Genomic DNA, 19,363 nt, shown 5'->3' on the forward strand with positions numbered 1-19,363 from the left:
ATGCCGCTACTGCATGTAAGTGGAGTTATGGTGAGATGGGCTTGCTAGGTCTTTGCTTTGGAAGGGAACAAAGCTAATACTGCTTAATACTATGTATGGTATATGGATGCTGGTACATGCATTATCACGGGGAGCAGGGCATGGTGCCACATGGTATATGGATGCTGGTACATGCATTATCACGGGGAGCAGGGCATGGTGCCACATGGTATGTGGAAGCTGGTACATGTATTATCACGGGAAGAAGGGCATGGTGCCACATGGTATATGGATGCTGGTAGATGCATTATCACGGGGAGCAGGGCATGGTGCCACATGGTATATGGATGCTGGTAGATGCATTATCACGGGGAGCAGGGCATGGTGCCACATGGTATATGGATGCTGGTACATGCATTATCACGGGAAGAAGGGCATGGTGCGGTGTTCATGTCCCACCCTAGAACCCCCCCACACTTAAAATCGCTGCTCCGCCCCTGGCCACTGAGCAGGTTAAACTAATTGAAATATCTTTCGTCAACGTTCCAATTCCACGCATGCATGTGAACATCTAAAATAACGTCACCTAAAGATGCTTTGACCGTTAATCATGTGTGTATGGATGTTTGTGCACACACACTTTTGTGTCCATGTGTAACAGACACGGTGCTTGATTTGTGTCTGTATATTTGATTATCCATGCATGTGCAGGGTCTGGGGAGTTGTATTGGTGAATTACATAGCGTCTGTTTGGGGTGGGGGTGGGGATGGTGGTGGGGGGGGCAGTGGAAAACAGAGGGCTGTCTGTCTGGTCTCGTCGCCAACGTAATGAGCGGTTCAGGGGCAGGCGTTGCTCCAGCGCTGAGTCACTCTGCTCCAAGATGCGTTCATATGTAGACCTGTTTATTTTGTTGTGTTGACAATGCTTTAATATTCTCTCTCAGCCCATCCAGCCCCTACCCCCCCTCCCTCCTCATCCCCTCAACTGATATGCATGCAAACAGCCTCACACACACACACACACACACACACACACACACACACACACACACACACACACACACACACACACACACACACACACACACAGAAATAATGACGGCGTTTTCATTAGGATGCAATCAGTCCACAGCTTATGCGTCTCTACTAATGGGTGACACAGAAGCATAGAAGGTCCATTTTTGTTCTCATTTTGGATGAGCTATGGACTCCATCCGGGCAGCCTATACATTTAATATCTCATTACAAGTTTTCCCTCTAACGAGGAGAGCAGAAACGAACCTCTGCCTCCCTCCACTGCTGATCTGAGACGGGCAGTCGAGGAGGGAGCGACTTAAGAGGCAGAAATGGGAGCAGTATAGGTAGAGTGAGGATGGACTGGGCAGCACTGAGATGGAGGTATAAGTAAAGACAAGTTTGTATGGGAATGTGTGTGTTTGTTTTGAGGTTGTTGTTTTTTTTTTGCATGGAAAGGCGAGAGGGCAAGCGAAAGAGACAGTCATGCTCGCTCTAAAATTTGTCTTGGGCAGGGAGCATGGGGGCATGAGAGGAGAACTGCATGACTTTCATCTTAACACTAACCGTCCTGAGGGACTTGTCAGACAAAATTGGGGCTTTAAGGCGGGAGGAGAGGGTGATGATAAAAGCCCATCTCAGCCTGAAGTCTTTTGAGTGGTTGGCTGACTAGCTAAGATAGGGCAAACAAGTCCGTGTGTGTGTGTGTGTGTGTGTGTGTGTGTGTGTGTGTGTGTGTGTGTGTGTGTGTGTTTGTGTGTGTGTGTGTGTGTGTGTATGTGTGTGTGCCCACTCCAGCCTTGGCTCCTGCATCCGATGTATCTACACCTACTCCGACAACACCATCCCAGTCCTGAGTCCTGTCCAGTTTTCTTTACTTACCCATTTCCCCCACAGCTATTGTTAATTTTCCAGTTGGTTTTCTGTGTGTATTGAAGTTCTGCTCTTTGCTTTGTTGACTGTCAGAGCTACTGTCTTCTGTCCTCGTGTCTTCCTGTTACCCTTCGTGTTTCCTACCACTAAACCTTCTGTTTTTGCATCAGCATTTGGGTCCTTCATTCCTGCACCCCCGGTGACAGACCATTCCTGGACCCAGTGGACACTGTCTCTCCTGTTTCTGACTCCCCCCGCAGCCGAGGTCTGCGTCTTGAGTATCCCTGCGGCCGAGGCTGCCGTCCCTGGAGTCCAGTGTCTGTCTATCCTGACTCCCGCTCTTGCATCCGTCCATCTGCCCTGTCTCCCATCCTGCTGTCTGTCTGCCTGCCCTGTGGTCCTGCACAGCCGTTCCAGCATCCTCCACAGCTGAAACCGCTGTTCCCGGTTCTCCTGTAGCCGAGGGCCGCCTCGGCTACTTCCTGTTGCCGCGGTTGCTGCTCTGATTCCCCCGCGGTGAAGCGGCTGTCATCTGTTCTGGCGTCCCTGTGCCCTCTGCAGCCAAAGGCTGTGCCCCTGTCATGGCCGTTCTGGATTTTTCTCGTAGCCGATGTCACCGTTCCTGATAACCCTGTAGCTGAGGGCTGCCTCTGCTTCCCCACGTCTGTTTCCACCCCCTCCCGCCCCACTGCGAAGCTGCTGTTCTGTTACGTGACACTTGTTATTTCTATGCGGAAAAAAAGCTAACATTGGGTCTTTTATTTTTTTGTGTGTGTATCCAGCCAATTACCCCACTCTTCCGAGCCGTCCCGGTCGCTGCTGCACCCCCTCTGCCGAGCCGGGGAGGGCTGCAGACTACCACATGCCTCCTCCCATACATGTGGAGTCACCAGCTGCTTCTTTTCACCTGACAGTGAGGAGTTTCGCCAGGGGGACGTAGCACGTGGGAGGATCACGCTGTCGCCCCCGAACAGGGGCCCCGACCGACCAGAGGAGGCGCTAGTGTAGCGACCTGGACGCACACTCACATCCGGCTTCCCACCTGCAGACACGGCCAATTGTGTCTATAGGGACACCCGACCAAGCCGGAGGTAACACGGGGATTTGAACCTGAGATCCCCGTGTTGGTAGGCAACGGAATAGACCGCCATGCCACGCGGATGCCTAACATTGGGTCTTTAACGTTAGGTTTCTAGACCTGGTTACGCACCTTTATTCGTGTGCGTATGTTTCCTCATATGTGTGTTTGTTTGTGTGGCATATAGCCAAGCTCATTACTTAGGCCGTGTTTGGCATCAGGTAAAGAGGGTACAATACAACCCCAAATGCTACACATCCATTTCTTCAGTATCCAGTATCCACACAGGCACTGTATTGCCTATATACTGTACCTCTTTTCACCTACTGCATCAATTTGTGCACTATTTTTCCCACAATCCACCCATTTAATGCAACTCCCCCATATTGATATTCACTAAGTGGCCATCTTGGCATGTCAAAGTAGGTTATGATTAGTAACTTGAAGGGAATGACGTGTTTTCCGATGGGGGGGGGAACTCGAGGTGGTGGTGTGTGTGTGTGTGTGGGGGGGGGGGGGAGTTGGAGGGGCCGGTTATAACTCCTGCTTAAATAGTCTGTTTTAGCCAGGGGGTCATGGCATTTTTCGCAGGGGACAACATGTGTACTGTTTTACAAGCTGTTGTTAACTCCCAGTGTTGACCTCATCTATGTGGCGCTTTATGAGACACGAGAACAGTGACAACGCTGTGGACAAGATGTTCCCGATCAAAGAACGTCTGCAGACAAACTGTACAAGCTGAAATTTATGTAGCCAGAGTAGTCCGCTCAGTCTGCATTTTATCTCATGTACCATGGTGTGCGGCTAATGGTGTGTTTTATTTTGGAAATGGGGAGTTGTATTTTGCCTCATGAATAATTCTTTTTTTTTTTTTTTGTGGATTTTACCCCTGTTTTTCTTCCCAATAGTATTCGGCCAATTAGCCCATTCTTCCGAGCCGTCCCGGTCGCTGCTCCACCCCCTCTGTCGATCCGGCGAGGGCTGCAGACTACCACATGCCTCCTCTGAGGCATGCTGTTCCCATGCCAGACGGACATACAGCTGGTCAGAATGCTGTCTATGGTGCCTCTATAGAACGTGATGAGGGTGGGTGGGTGGGTGGGTGGGGGACTCGCCTTCTTCAGACGCCGCAAGAAGTGAAGATGCTGCTGGGCCTTCTTGGAGAGTCCAGTGACATGTGAGGACCAGGTGAGGTCCTCTGTGATGTGAACTCCCAGGAACTTAAAACTGCTGACTCTCTCCACGTCCATACCATTGATGGTCAGAGGGGTATGGTGGGCGCTGGTCTTTCTAAAGTCAATAATGACCTTAGTTTTTCCGATATTTAGGGAGAGGTTGTTTTTTTTGCACCTCGCCGCCAGTTGATCCATCTCCGCTCTGTATGATGATTCATCATTGTTGCTGATGAGACCTACCACTGTGGTATCGTCAGCAAACTTTATAATGAGGTTGGACATTAGATTAGATTAGTTGATCGGTTGGACATTAGATTAGGTTAGATTAGTTGATTAGATTGGATTAGATCCACGGACAACAACCAAACATCATATCACCACATAGAATGATTTCCCAACAACTCTGTAATGACACAATTGATTATCTGGTCCAAGTGAGAAGGATCTAATGTCCTCTAATGTCTCTGTAAGTCATCAATACCACTGAACACCAGAGCCAAGCACCCTCTCTCTTTGTGCCCAGTCCCTTCCCACTGAACGACATGCAGGTTTAAATCGAGTTTATACCCCGGTGTGTACAAATAGCACTGAAAGTAAAATTTTCCAATTAATCTTCCTCCTATCTGTGCTTCCGTCCCTCTCGCTCTCCCACTCATTCCCACATCTCTATTTCAGCTCCCCGCTGTAGCCAGTCCATTTGTTGTGCAAAGAGGTGTACACCGCTTTCTGCCAACACAGCAATTATACTAAAGTGTCGCCATTCATTTCAATCCCAATTATCAGTGCCGAGGCTATGCTGAATAGATGGCTCTCATTTGGCAGCCCAGCGCTCTCTGACACCCAACAGGCAAGTCTAATTGAGGCCCACCTGCATGGCTGCTCGCACCGAATCTCGTTGGTCGTGTTTCCTCTGTACCTGCTACTTTTTATTTCCCCCGTCTTTCATCTCCCCTCTTGTCACTGTTTGTCTCTCCTGCTCATACACACACGCACACGCACACACACACAAACACACACGTACATGCACACACATATTCAGACGCGACATACCTCTAACAATATGCAAAACATGTTTGTGGAGCTTTTGTGGTGTCAGAGCTCTTTTGAGAGGGATTATAACTCACTGCGTCACCTCTAATCGAAGAGAAATAGTCCCCCCGTCTTGACGGTGCTGTGCTTCTGACTTTTAGGTATTGTCACATTCACAATGTTTTTTTTTCTCATTGCTGTGACAGATAACAAAGAGCATGCCTGGTAAGAAAACAGAACTGGCTTTCAGAGGAAGTGACATTATCTGTGGACGGACTGTGGCCGATAGACCAGAGACTGGCTGTCGGGAGAGGCTGGCGGTGATTAGATTAGCCCGGATAACAACCACAACAAAAACAAAGTAGAAAATCAAATACCATCAACCTGCTTTGTTATGGGCTATCTTCTCTGGTGTTTAATGATGCAAAGGGGGAAAACAGACAAGTGACAAATTAAATGTTCTGGTGTAGATTGATGTGTAGATTCAGAGACGGGCAAATTAAACATGAACTCGAGCCTTGAAGACCCTGAAAAGTCAGTCTGCCAGTTCAACACAACTCCATCCAATACGGAATAGAGATAAAGGAGAGGACAGATTTTCATTTTGGTTGAAGTCACTGTGGACTCCATCAGTGGCTCTCAGCTCCTGTCCCCGGGACCCCATAGTACTGCTAGTTCTCTATACTGCCAGGTATGCTGTCTTTCAGGGGTTGCACTATAATGAATGAAATGAAAGCCACTTCATTTTTTCATCGTACGGTACAGCAAATTTGTTCTCTGCATTTAACCCATCCTATTGTATAGGAGCAGTGGACAGCTGCAGTGCCCGGGGACCAACTCCAGTTCTTCTTTCCACTGCCTTGCTCAGGGGCACAGACAGGAGTATTTACTCTAACATGCATGTGTTTTTGATGGAAACCCACGCAGACATGGGGAGAACGTGCAAACTCCACACAGAAAGGACCTGGGACGGCCTGGGGTTCAAATCCAGGACTTTCTTGCTGTGGGGCAACAGTGTTAACCACTGGGCCACCGTGCCGTCCCAATTAATTATTCATGATCCATCACTGTGATGGATGGTCTTGTAAAAACTCCATCAGTCTATTTTTACCTGTCATATTGTTTTCATGGCGTTATTATTTTTCCCACCTGGATTCCCGGGAAGACCCGCCCCTAATCTATCTCTGATTGGCTAACCGTATCCCTAACCCCACCCTAACCCTAACCTTAACCAACCTAACCAACGGAGGTAACGAGTACTAGCCAGTCAGAGGCAGAGTTCCCGGAAAACGGGTACGAAAAAAAATCACGAAGGAAACGCACTCGGAGCCGGCTGACGTCATCGAAAATAGCGCGCGAATTTAGGCAACGGAAGTGGCGTGGCGATGTGGCGAAGGCGCTGTCCGTGCCTGGAGCGAGATGGCACGAGATGCCACGAGATGAGACTTTTACTGGGGCAGAACGTGCGGTAGAAGTGGCTTGCGAGCGAAGCTTCTCTCCTCTGAAATTCATCAAGCGTGGGCTCACCATCTCAGCGCCACCTTGAGGCTTTTATGCTCATGGCTACTTAGCGAGACGTGTTGGCTCCGCACGGTGACCTGGCGTCGCTGAGAGAAGTGAGGTGCTGCAGAATTGCTCATTTAAGGAGGTAGGACACGTGTTTATCTTCATTCTATTCTATGACTTGCCTACTTACCAGTCTTTTCGCAAACACATTTCTTCCTGTGTTATTTCTTTTACTGGTCAAATGGCTCCGGAGATTCTTGCCACCTTGCTGCCAGTGGCATTGTGCCAAGTCGTGCTCCTAGCCAGCCTCCTAAGAGCAACACGTTCCGTTCTGTTTTACATCTATTTTACTACTAAAGTTATTATTATAAATATTGTATGTAGTGTGGATGGTGGTGTATAGCTGGGGGGTGGGGTGGGGGGGGGCAGGTGGGCCGTTTTGAGTAAAAATGTCCAGGGCCATTTTTCACTCCCAGTCTGCCCCTGGCTTTGTGGACATATACATTCTTGGATTTGGCAAAAAATAAATAAATAAATAGGCCTTTTTTTTAAGAAAAAAAGCTAAAATGGACCGCGCCCTACTAATTGGCAGGAAAATCAGTCAGGTAAGGTTTTACTCCAAAAAAAAACCCCAACAAAGCCGATATGTTGATTTCATCAACATGATGGATGGCCCTCAGAATCATCTGTCAACACTTAAAATTCAGTAAATGGTAGAACATTCTCGGTTAATGCAAAATCTGCCGTCTAATCAGGGAGCGTTTTGGATCCGGAACAACTGGTGAATGTAGATTTCCTGTCAGAATGGAAAACCAGTGCTACTGGGGGGGTCCTGACTGAGGGCCGGGGTTGAGGACCACTGAACCAGACATATAAAGGACGGTGTCCAGCTGGAATACTGTCGATACCTAGCCCCCACTAGAAACCCAACATAGATGCACAACAGTTTGGCAATGCTATTATAATAGTTATGCTGTCTGTCTGGACATTTCAGTGACAGTAAGTGTAACTGGTCCAAAGTTCACATGCAATGTCCTTCAGTAAAGTATAATTATGCATAGTGCTCTTTACACATAAAGAGACCACAGCAATGTTTACACAGTGTAAATGCAAGGGCTTTTTGTTATAGAGGTGACTGTAAACTTACAAACCCATAAGGGGGAAAAAAAGACATTTGGACTACTAGGTGAAGTTTGCCTGATACACCTTGCCAGGCATTCGAACAGCTTCTCCAGCAAAAATGTCACTTGCAAGTTCCATTTGAATGCTTTCGTTTTTGTTTTGTTTTTTTGAGTATTCAACTCCTGTGTTAAGGTGTTCTTTGAAGAAAGAGAGGATTTGGATGACTCATACAAAGCTTGGTACTCAGCAGTGTGTCCTGGTGCTAGACCTGCATTTGACAGTTCCCCCATTCATTCCCTGTAAGGCTCAGTTGACTGTTTGAGGAAGTTTCCGTTGTTGATGGGTATTTGGTATCTCTGTGCCAATTCAGCACTGTTTTCTGGCTCCCCCCCTGTGAAAGAGGTCTATCTATTTTGGGAGTGGCACACAGATGCACTGCATCACTATATCCATGGGCTGATTACACTGCAATGTTTACCAGCATTTGCATAATGTCTGTGAAACAGATGACATCATTATCAGACATAAAAAACTTTCCTTTCCCAGGCTTATTTTAATCCATAGGTGACCTCTAAGCACGTCTGTTATGCTGATTTGAGTATTACTCGCGTCACTGGTGGTGATCTACCAACTGCGCACTTGCACTGTTTGCACTTGTCATGACATGCACTCATGGCTATGATAACATTTACTATTCAGTACTCTGAGAAGTCTGTAGGCTCACACACAAACCTATCTGCTAGACGTTAACTCATACGTGTCTGCTAAACGAGAACATGTAAAATGTTTCATGTGTCATAATTAACATCGCCCTATGTAACGTAAACGCTGACGTTAAACTTTTGCTCTTTGACTCCTATCTGTCATTGACGTCCAGCTTCATATCCTGCTCTACCTTCTACCATCTGTGCCTGCCGCACTCCATTGCCTCTTTTGCCCCTTTTTTTGGTCTCTGTGACCATAAGGTTATTTCTAGGCTATGTGCACTTTGCCACAAGCCTCCACCAGGCAGCCAAATGTCATGCTTCTCCAACTCTCGCATCCACCCAGCCGGTACTTTGTTGAGTGTAATTGAATGTGCTTATACCTACAGGGACATGGAGATCAAGGCCATTCCTTCCACTGACCATCTTCCATGCAAGCCATTGTAAAAATAGCGTGAATTCTCCCCAACTGTGTTATGGAGGAATTCCTTGAGGGAGTAGTGGTGGTAGTTTAATTGTAAAAAGGGGACGTTGTCAGAGTCATTGCTGTCCTCCTTGTTTATGGGACAGATAGAGTAAGGCTGCTGCCAGATCTTGGTTTGAAGTTATGTCCAACTCGGGCGTGTATTACGCCGAGTGTGTTTGATAATTTCTGCCATTTCTCTTGATTTGTCATCAGTCGCTGTTCTTTGTCCGGGAAAATCATTATTTTTTGGAATAACCTGCCTTTTCTCTTTAAACGTTTTTTTTCACATCACTACTCACAAATTGGCACTTCTTATTGTAGCGAAATCCACCACAAATCCCTTTATCAAGGGAGCAGGTAGAGTGGTCGCCCATTATGCTGTTTGTTTAAGGAGATGAGGGGGGTGGAATGTATGGCTCATTGAAAATCCTCAGGCATGACGGAGGGCACACTCCCAATAAAAGCTCCAAGGGTGGCAGTGCATGTGTGTACTACTCTACATAGAGAGAGAGAGAGAGAGAGAGAGAGTGTGTGTTTCGTTGTTTATCTAGACGCGAGTAAATGGAAAAAGTCCAGATCACCTACCTCGTTTTGACATTTCTGTCCCCATGAGAAAAAGGCTTATTTCTGGGCTAGGGGTTAGATTTAGGATGGGGATTACAAGTGGGATTGTGGTTAAATTTAGGTCTTGTATTAAATCTAGGCATTAGCATTAGGCTCAGGGTTAAAGTAAAGGGTTAAGGTTAGATTTAAATTTGGGGTGTTTTCAGATCACTGTAGGGTTGGGGTTAGTGTTGGGGACAGGGTTAAGGTTAGGGTTAATTTTGGGATTTTGGAAATAAGATTTTGAAAATTCTTGCCCCCACAAGGATATATAATCAAGTGTGTGTGTGTGTACCAGGTTTTTCTATCGTAATGGGGACCACATGTCCTCATTAGGATACAAAAACCTGAAACTACTTACCTTGCGGGGACATTTTATGGGTCCCCATGAGGAAAATGGTCTATGGCGACAGGCATGGCCACAAGTCTATGAATACTGGGATGGCGTCCAGCGCTTTACTTGTGCCCCCATCCATAGGGTTAGCAGTTGTCAGGAAGGGCATTTGATGTAAAATTTTGCCAAATCAGTATGTGGCTTTACAAGACGATACCGGATCAGTCGAGGCCCGGGTTAACAATGACTGCCATTGGTGCTGTGCCATCACATGGTACTGATAGAAACTATAAAATCCACTGTGGCGACCCCTGAAAAACAGGGGAAAAGCCGAAAGAAGGAGATGAGGAGCCGGTTTCATGCCATAAGCAATCATCAGCTGTCAATCAGCTGATGATTGCTTATGGCATGAAACCGGCTTGTGCTGTCTCATAAAGAATTTATTTAACTCACTGGATTATATATATGGCGGCACAGTGGCGCAGTGGTTAGTGCGGTGGCCTCACAGCAAGAAGGTCCTGGGTTTGAACCCCGGGGTTGTCCAACCTTGGGGGTCATCCTGGGTCGTCCTCTGTGTGGAGTTTGCATGTGTCTGTGTGGGTTTCCTCCGGGTCCTCCGGGTCCTCCGGTTTTCTCCCACTGTCCAAAGACACATAGGTCAGGTGAACTGGCCATACTAAATTCTCCCTAGGTGTGAATGTGTCGGCCCTGTGATGGACTGGCGGCCTGTCCAGGGTGTCTCCTTGCCTGCCGCCCAATGACTGCTGGGATAGGCTCCAGCATCCCACGAACCCAATTGGGATAAGCGGCTTGGATAATGGATGGATATATATATATATATATATATATATATATATTTATTTTTTTATTTTTTTATTATTTTTTTTGCCTGGAGCCCTGCTACATACTGGGACTTTAATTAATTTCAGTCCTGATTATGATTTAACACTTTGTTACAGCTCAGCTGAAGCCAAAGAGATGACAGACGCCATTGGCTCTGTTTCCTTTTGCTCAGTTCAGAGGCCACACTGAACATAATCAAATGTTCAGGAATCACATTAAATCATAAATCTACTCGGGTCCTGGCTTGACGGTTTAGGCATGTGCCAAGACAAAGCGTCGTGAGGAGCCTCTGGAGCGGCTAATCCAAATCCCTGTACCTCTGTGATGTTATGGCCATTTGACACCATGCTTGCACCTTCAGTGATGCAAAACTCTCTTCTGCCACAACTTCAGTACGAGTGTCACCATGAGCCTCCCTGCAGGGACAGAAGGAGAGGAACCAATGAATCCCCTCAGATGTCGTGAAAGTGATGCACAGAAGAGGGTCGTGGCGGGAAATTATTGGTGATGAGGATGTTAGAACATTTCTATGGGTTTTTTCTTTTGCTTGTGGCACCTGTTTTATTTGCTGCTTCACTTTAGGTAGTGTTAATGGTGACTCTTAGTGAATTTGGAAGATCTGAAAAAGATCTGGATCACGGGTGGAATTTTGTAATTAGCAGGAGATACTTAAAAATATGACAGCCCAGTAATTCACCCGCTTTATACTTTCCTGCATGGGAAAATAAACCAAAACTTAAGCATCTGGCATGACATCGCCTGACAGAGTGCCCGTTAAAAGGTGGTTTTTATGGAGCATATCAGATTTTTTTAGGGTGGTGGGAAGGAGGTGGGAAAAATTACATTTTCTTATTTGTTTTCATTGAGCTGGAACAAAATCTAAGACATTAGTAATTTTTCTTCTTGCCATTGACTACATTTGTATGCAGCATTTCAATATTATCCTCATTAGGATAAGAGTCAGTACACAGTGTTTATCCCTAGAACTACAAACCTCAACCACAACAAGTAATTCAAAGCTGCGTTCCAGGTAAACAACAACAGCCCATGAAAAGTAAATATGGTAGAATGAGGCTGGGTCTTTCCTTCATCATGAACTTATACCTCGGCAAGTGGTGCGATTCCTGGAAATGAGAGCATCGCTCACTTCAAAATGATTTCCAAAGGGATGTCTGATCAACAGGGAGAGACCCAAGGAAAGCTCTAAGGAGACCTTGCGTGTATTTTTGGTCAAAAGCTGCTTTGCTAGTAGCATTATGCATGATAGCATAACTTTTCCCCAGTACACCAGCGCTCATCAAGGTAATAACAGTAAAGGTTTTTAGAAGAGGAAAACACTTTGTCATCGTACATACAACAAAAGTCATTCTCTGCATTTAACCCATCCTATTGTATAGGAGCAGTGGGCAGATGCAGCACCCGGGGACCAACTCCAGTTCTTCTTTCCACTGCCTTGGTCAGGGGTGCAGACAGGAGTATTAACCCTAACTTGCATGTCTTATCTTCTCCGATTACAGCCTGCCTTCCCGGGCACTAGCACACGTGTGTTTAAAAGCTAGTGCATAAACTCTGTGTCGGTCTATGGTGTCACAACCGTGCCAGTGTATGTTTTCCAGAATGGCGCCCTTCATCAATGTTAATCGCTGTGTCGCCCTTGCCAGGACCAGACATCCACAGCCCACATGTTACAAAACGGCTTCAGAAACAAATATTGGTTTTCCCAACCAAGGGAGGGTCGGGCTTGAGAAAACAGCATTTCTCCTAAAGCAATAAAGGCTAGACAGTCATGAAGACAGATGGAGGTTATCCTTCCTATCTAGTGTGTGTCCGATGGCTCGGGCCCAGAGAAGGCCCTGCTGGGACCGCCACAGGGGGGGATACGCACACAGGACTCTCGTTAAGACGGCCTTAATGGCATTGCACTATCGCACACCTGCCTCAGCAGAATATGGTCTCAGGATTTGAGGCTGGGGAGTGTGTGTGTGTGTGTGTGTGTGTGTGTGTGTGTGTGTGTGTGTGTGTGTGTGTGGACACGCCGAATCATTTCAAATAAATGGACTATGCTCAGCAACCACACACGGTGCCATATGTTTAAGGTTACTCACAGCTGACGCTCACACATCATTGTGTCTCTTTGTGGCCATGTGGCGGGATGACATCTTGAGGAAGCATCTGTGCTAGAGGTAGCTAATAATACTTCCTCTTTAACAGCGGCCGCTAAACGGCTCAGGCATTAAATGTAAAGTGTCTGCTGCGTTAAGCGTTGACAGGTATTACATCCAACCTGGGGGGAGGGGGGTTGATTGGTGTCTGTTTGGGCTGAACAGACCAAAGAATGTCTGGCATATGGCTTTCATCATTATCAAGAGCTGCAGTGAGATGGAGGTGGAGGCATTTGAGTGTTGAGGCATAGTGTTCACTTAACATTTACCCACACACACACACACACACACACACACTCACTCTCCAACTCATCTAGCTCACAACTGGGTCACAAAAAGAGGCCCGTGGCTTGTTCAGATACAGTATATTTATCATAATGGGTCTTTATTTGACAAGCTGTACTTCGATCCCAGTCCATTCCGCAGTACGTCTATTCAATTTTCTGCACCAGCAAACCATACGTCAGCGCTATACATTTCTAAGTCCAGCTCAAGCCTACTTTCATCAAGGCCACATCTTATCTGCCCCTCCATTTCTAGCTCCTGTCAGGGGACTTGTCATCGAACTAGTTGCCGAAATGTCATCTCTTGACGGGCTTTGAACGTGTAGCTGCGAGACGGCCTCGCAACTTCGGCTCACTTCAGGAGTGAGCGCAATTAATAATTCACGTTTTAGTCTAGCTTTTGTGTTGATGTTTCACGGGTCAAAATCCCTATCAAATTAGCCTAGGCACAGCTAATATTTGATTTTTATGCCCATTCAAAGTATGTCGGGAGTATTTTAGAAGATTGATGCTGTTGTTGGTACTGCACAACAGACTCAGGGCCTTGCCTATTTCCAATATTAGAAGCTGTTCAGCAAAACGGATGAATTCAGAGTTGACATACATGACAACACGATGGTATGTTTTAAGGGGCTTACACAGCTTTCTAGGAGGTCTTTATCTATCTGTCTGTCTGTCTGTCTTGGTGAGATGGTAAAAAGAGCATACGAGGTTGACATGAACACCTTTCTTCGAGCGTTACCAGAGAACGACAGTCTCACTGCTTTGTGAAAAGTTGACATTGAGAGTGCTGGAGGACACTCTTTGTGTGTATTCATACAGTCAGTATTCTATGGGTGCATCAGTGTGTGTGTGTGTGTGTGTGTGTGTGTGTGTGTGTTATTGGTATGTGTTAACTCTATGAGTTGTAACTCGGCTCAAAGATGATTAATTTTACCTTGAATGAACTGCATGTTAGTGACTGTTTGCTACTGTTTTTTTGTTTTTTTTTGTTGTTTTTTTGTCCTGGTTTTGAACTCAACTGCCCTCTCACCAGGAATAAAGGGCAAGACATTCTGCTATTGCCACGCGTCACTATTTTGTTAGTGTCATGGGCACGTGCACGTCAGGTCGATTGCTTCGTATGTGTTTGGCGGTAAAGTTCATGCTGATTCTGAGTAGGGTATATTTCATATTTCTTGTCATATTGAGCACTGTGGGATTTCTATGTTATTCTTATTTTCTGTACTGCACCATATGTCCATATGAGCCTTAACTTCGCCGCGTCTTATTAGAGCTGAATTTCTGTGTGAGACCATGAGATGGTGCTGCGCTCCCAAATTGGGATCGCCCTCTTTGGAAATCGAAGCACCATCTAAGCGTGTGTTACTTCATGGTGCAATAAACTCGTTGATCTCCCTTTCATATTCAGTAATGCTCTGTAATACACTGAGCTCCGGGGTTCTCGAACTGCTGGCACTCTTGATAAGGTTAGAGTGTCTTGTGGCATATATAAAAGGACTTGGTGGGTGCGCTGGGGAACTGCAGCTATAAAACCCTTTGTTACCGGTATCTTTCCTCCTAATAAGATTCCCCTGTCCTGTTTAGCATTCACCTCCTGTGCACTATGAGTCAGCTTATCTTGAGTCCGCACAACTCAGAAGGTGAGTCTCAAGTTGCAGTGAACAGGCCTCTTGCATTAGATTTACATCACTTCCTCCCGGCCCGGCGCATGGGGGGGAAATGGTTACCGGGCTGTGGACTAGCGGGCCTGTGAAGCGTTCAGTCTGTGTGCCATCACTACAGATCAGGCCGGTGCCTCGGCCCCGTTGCTGTCAACGTATGCGCGCACACATCTACTTGGAGTGGCTGCAGCAGTCCGCCTAAACACTGCAAGGTCAACACTGGCACCAAGGTTGTCGACTTTAAACGGGCTGCCAGTCCCCATGTTGAACGTTTGAAGAATGACGGAAGCAACCAAGGGATTTAACAAGCGGGCGAAGTTGCAGTTTAGGTCAAAGACTTTTCACCATTTCATAATAGGGCTTGTTTATGTGACTAAATGCGTTTCATATTAAGTAAGTTGCGAATTAGGAGGAGGACGGGGCTGTCATACCAGGGTCAGTTTGTCCGGTGGCGGGTTTGGTTAGGCTAATTTTCCTTCTTTTGACTCTGTGGACACAGGCTAAAAGGCGAAGTAATGGTAGACATTTGAAGACGCACATATTGCAATGATACCGTGTCATCAGGACTGTTATGCAATACCCTCTGTCTCCCTCTTTATTATTCATAGTGTTGTCAACCACACATTAGAATTTTCGACATTGGCGCACCTGGGCTATTCGCAAGATTGCAGCAATTAATCAAGGTAAGCGCGTCCTTTATTACTGTTGGGAGGCGGCGAGGGGTGACCCGGGTGTGCACGCAGCAGTGAAAATTCGATTTGAATACCTTAATTATAAAGTAGGCATTTTACACATAACCTCTGTGCCCAGTACCGGGAGGAGAATTCGGGTCCGATACCACATGATTGAGTTCAGGTCATTAGAGGAAGCTGTCAGAGTCTCACCTTGTATGCTTTTCTCCTCTCTGTGGCTTTTCCGGTTTCGATAGCTGAGGTTCTACCAGAGGCCGAAATGCATTTTGTTTTGTTTCACTTATAAAAAAAACATGGCAGATTTTTGACTCGGTCCCCCAGGCTCATCTCGCTATTCTAATCAGTTGTGTTGTATCTCCCCTGGTGGAGGAATTTGGGAAACTGCTGATGTGTGGAGAGTTATTCTAGGGTGAATAACATGCACGATCTATCCCGCTCGCTCACACATGCACACATGCACACACACACACACACACACACACACACACACACACACACACACACACACACACACACACACGCACACGAACAAAACCATTTTCAGCTAGTGCTGTTTACAATGGAATAAACCGCTATACGGGGGAACATGGGAAACTGTAGCTGCCATTCATCCCTGCTCGCCCAGAGATGCAGAGAGAAATAGAACAAGCAGTGAAAAGTGCTGGCATGGCTGTGTTGGTTTTGAGAAAGGAGAAGAAGAATCCTCTGGCCAGGTACTTCAGATCTATTTCCTCTGTGAGGGTGGTGATAAAAAAAAAAAGTATGCCTTTCAGAGTGCGCTATACCGCGCTAATGTGCCAGATCCACAACCCATTTCCAAATCATTTCTTTTCTCTTTTTTTTTTCCCCCATCCTATCAACCGCTGTCTTCCAGCCATCCTTTCTATTTCCTCCACCCTGAATAATTCACACACTTATTCTGTCACTCGACGGCCCTTTTTCCATTCTGATAGTTCTGCTTTCATATACACTGAGCGGTCTCCGGCGTGAAGGCATTTGTAACGGAGTGCCTGATTTTGTTAACGCTTTGACAATTGTTCAGAAATTCATCCATAATTTATGACAGGGTTCCCAGTCATATGAGCCGCCTCCTCCTGTGCCCGTCCAAAAATGATTCTCTTACCTTCTTTTAAATTTATATCCTATTCTTTCCTCATGGGGGAGCTGTGATCACTCATTCAAGGGTACATTAGATCAGAATACTCTGTTGGTTACTGCAACATAGGCTCTGAAGGCATGTAATTCAAGACACACACACACACACACACACACACACAAACAGAATAACCTTCCACACACAAACGCATATTAGATTTGACCTCTGAGGGAAATCCTTAATTGCAGAAGGTGACCTTTTGAGCTGCTCCCTTTGTTTTTTCGACAGCGTCAGGCAGTGTGTGACCGATAGTGACCCGGCTGTCAGACCGGGGTGAGATCTAAAACTGGGTGATTACAGTAAATCCTGGGGGAAATGCAGGTCCTTTCAGCTGTTTTTGCTGAGGATTTTTACCGTCCCCGTAATTACAGGTAGGTTAAGGCAACGTAGAGAAGCCCCCGGGGGTGTACATCACTTGAGTTAGCTTATTTTAGGGTAGCCGTAGGGGCGTAGGAAAATATCGATCCACTCGAGTGTCGCGATATTATCTTTTGTGATACTGTATCGATTCTCAAAGCCACTGTATCGAATTTTAATTGTTTACGTGTAAAGGTTCGTGACAAGCATTTTGTGTTGCGTGTAACCCCACGACCGCTAGACAACAGCGTCGTAATCTATCTTCAGCCATTTGACTCTTCCACTCCAACCCAACAACGTAAACGGAGACGGGAAGTAGCATAAGCACAAGAACACAGGCCTATGAAATCACAACGTAGCGCCTTTCTTGCAGCATTGCAGCGTACGCCGTATAATGAGTCGTAACCCCTGTATCGTGATGCGTATCGCCAGGTTCTCGCCAATACACAGCCCTAGGGAGCAGTAGCTTGATGCTGCTCGCTGCGTATGCGTGTCTGTGTGTTCTGACTTAACCTACCCTCGGGGACACTTTTCAAACTGAAGACCAGCTAATTGGGGATAGCTTGTCCAATTGGGGGCAAGAGCCGTGTCCCCAGTTGGGAAAAAGCTGATTTTGGGGTCATGGGTTAAGGTTCGGGTTAGGTGTGGGTACGGTTTAGTTTGATGTTAGGCATGTAGCTCTGATGGTTAAGGCTAGGGTTAAGGGCTAAGGAATGCAAGTCTATGTAGTGTCCCCCCCAAAGTGACCTAGGAAATGTGTGTGCATGTGTGTGTGTGCATATACCCATATTTGGATACCACTTTGCACTCGGGCTTGTCTCCCACAGTATCTCTCAGACATGTTAATTTAACCACTCGTCCATTAGCTGTCAGGTCAAAAACTTAATCCCGCTTGTAAAGACAAAAGCCCATGCCGCACTCACGCGGTCTGTCGCGTCGTCGTCGTGAGTCGTGCCGTCTGAGTTTGTCTGCTGCCATTTGGGCTGAGAGACAAACGGGCAGATCACACCGGCAGAGCCCCGCTGATCCCTGGAGAGAGGGAGTGTGGGAGGATGTAGAGAGAGACAGACTGTGTGAGAGAGAGAGAGAGATACACAAAGGTGTAAACAGACAGAATGAGTGGAGGAGGGCCGGTCTCTCAGACAAAACCCGATGTTTTGAACAGCAGATATGCTGTTCAAGATAGGCTATAAAAGTTACTGAGGAACACACAAAAGCTGTTTGAGCTGATTCATGTTTCGCACAGGGAATTCTTGAAAACAAGACCTTTCAACTATCGAGATTTCTAGCAGCGTAGCGAGTAGTGAAATTGGGACGAGTTTTCTTGTGATGTTTTCTTCCAAATGAGCCTCGACATAGTATCAAGGGATGTATTTTTTTGGATGCCAAGAACGTCATGTTCTCATTCTGCACATAGGATGACATGGACTCCTCAACACTGAAATCACCACAAAAAAAAAACAAAACCAAAACACAAAAAGTAAATGCAAATGTTGAAACTTAGATTTCTGACATCCGCCGTGTCGAGCCGTGGCATTGTGCCGCGTGGGGTTGGCCTCGCCGAATGCGCCTCATTATGTTCGGCCGGGGAAACGATTTGGGAGCCACAGTGGTGGAGTGCGGTTGTGAAACGGTGCCATAATATAAAAGGCTTTCCCTCTCACCGAAGTTTGTGTACCGGCAGTGGGAATTAGTAACGGGGGAACTTTGACGGCAGTCTGCGTTATTCTTCTCAGCCCCTACCCGCCCTTACAAAGCTCTGCATTATTGATAAGACTCATGGTGAAATCAGAGGGGATACCCTCATTTCCAAGACTGAGCATTAATGAGAGGAGCATGGAGGAGCAGCTAATGAAAGCATAGAGAATATGAGGGGGTCTATATACGTACATGTGTATATGAAATTGAGAGATGGCTATTTTTCATCTTTTTCAAGCGTTCTCCCTTCCTTTTCTCTCTCCATCTGGTGGAGAAGGCGAAGATCAATTGAAATCTACGCTGTGGAGCACAGGGTGAATTCAGCAGTCACATTCTCCATGTCAGGTGGTGTTTGAGTAATGGATAAAAGATGGTGTAGTGATACGCAGTCTCCCCCCACCCCCTGTCTTGTCTGTGAAGGTTCTCGGGGTCTACAGAAACAAACAGGAATTATACTGAACGCCAGTGGCCTGTATGTCCAATCTGCTATCACATCGTAGGCATATTGTGACATGCTGATGTCTCATTTGTCTCTGAAATCGATTTGCTGTCGCAGTAGGGATATTGTTTCTTACACGGACTCTATCAGTAGCCTGTACTATCGCAGAATATGGTATTATTTCA

This window comes from Lampris incognitus, chromosome 16 (genome assembly GCF_029633865.1).
Source record: "Lampris incognitus isolate fLamInc1 chromosome 16, fLamInc1.hap2, whole genome shotgun sequence".
Classification (NCBI taxonomy): Eukaryota; Metazoa; Chordata; class Actinopteri; order Lampriformes; family Lampridae; genus Lampris; species Lampris incognitus.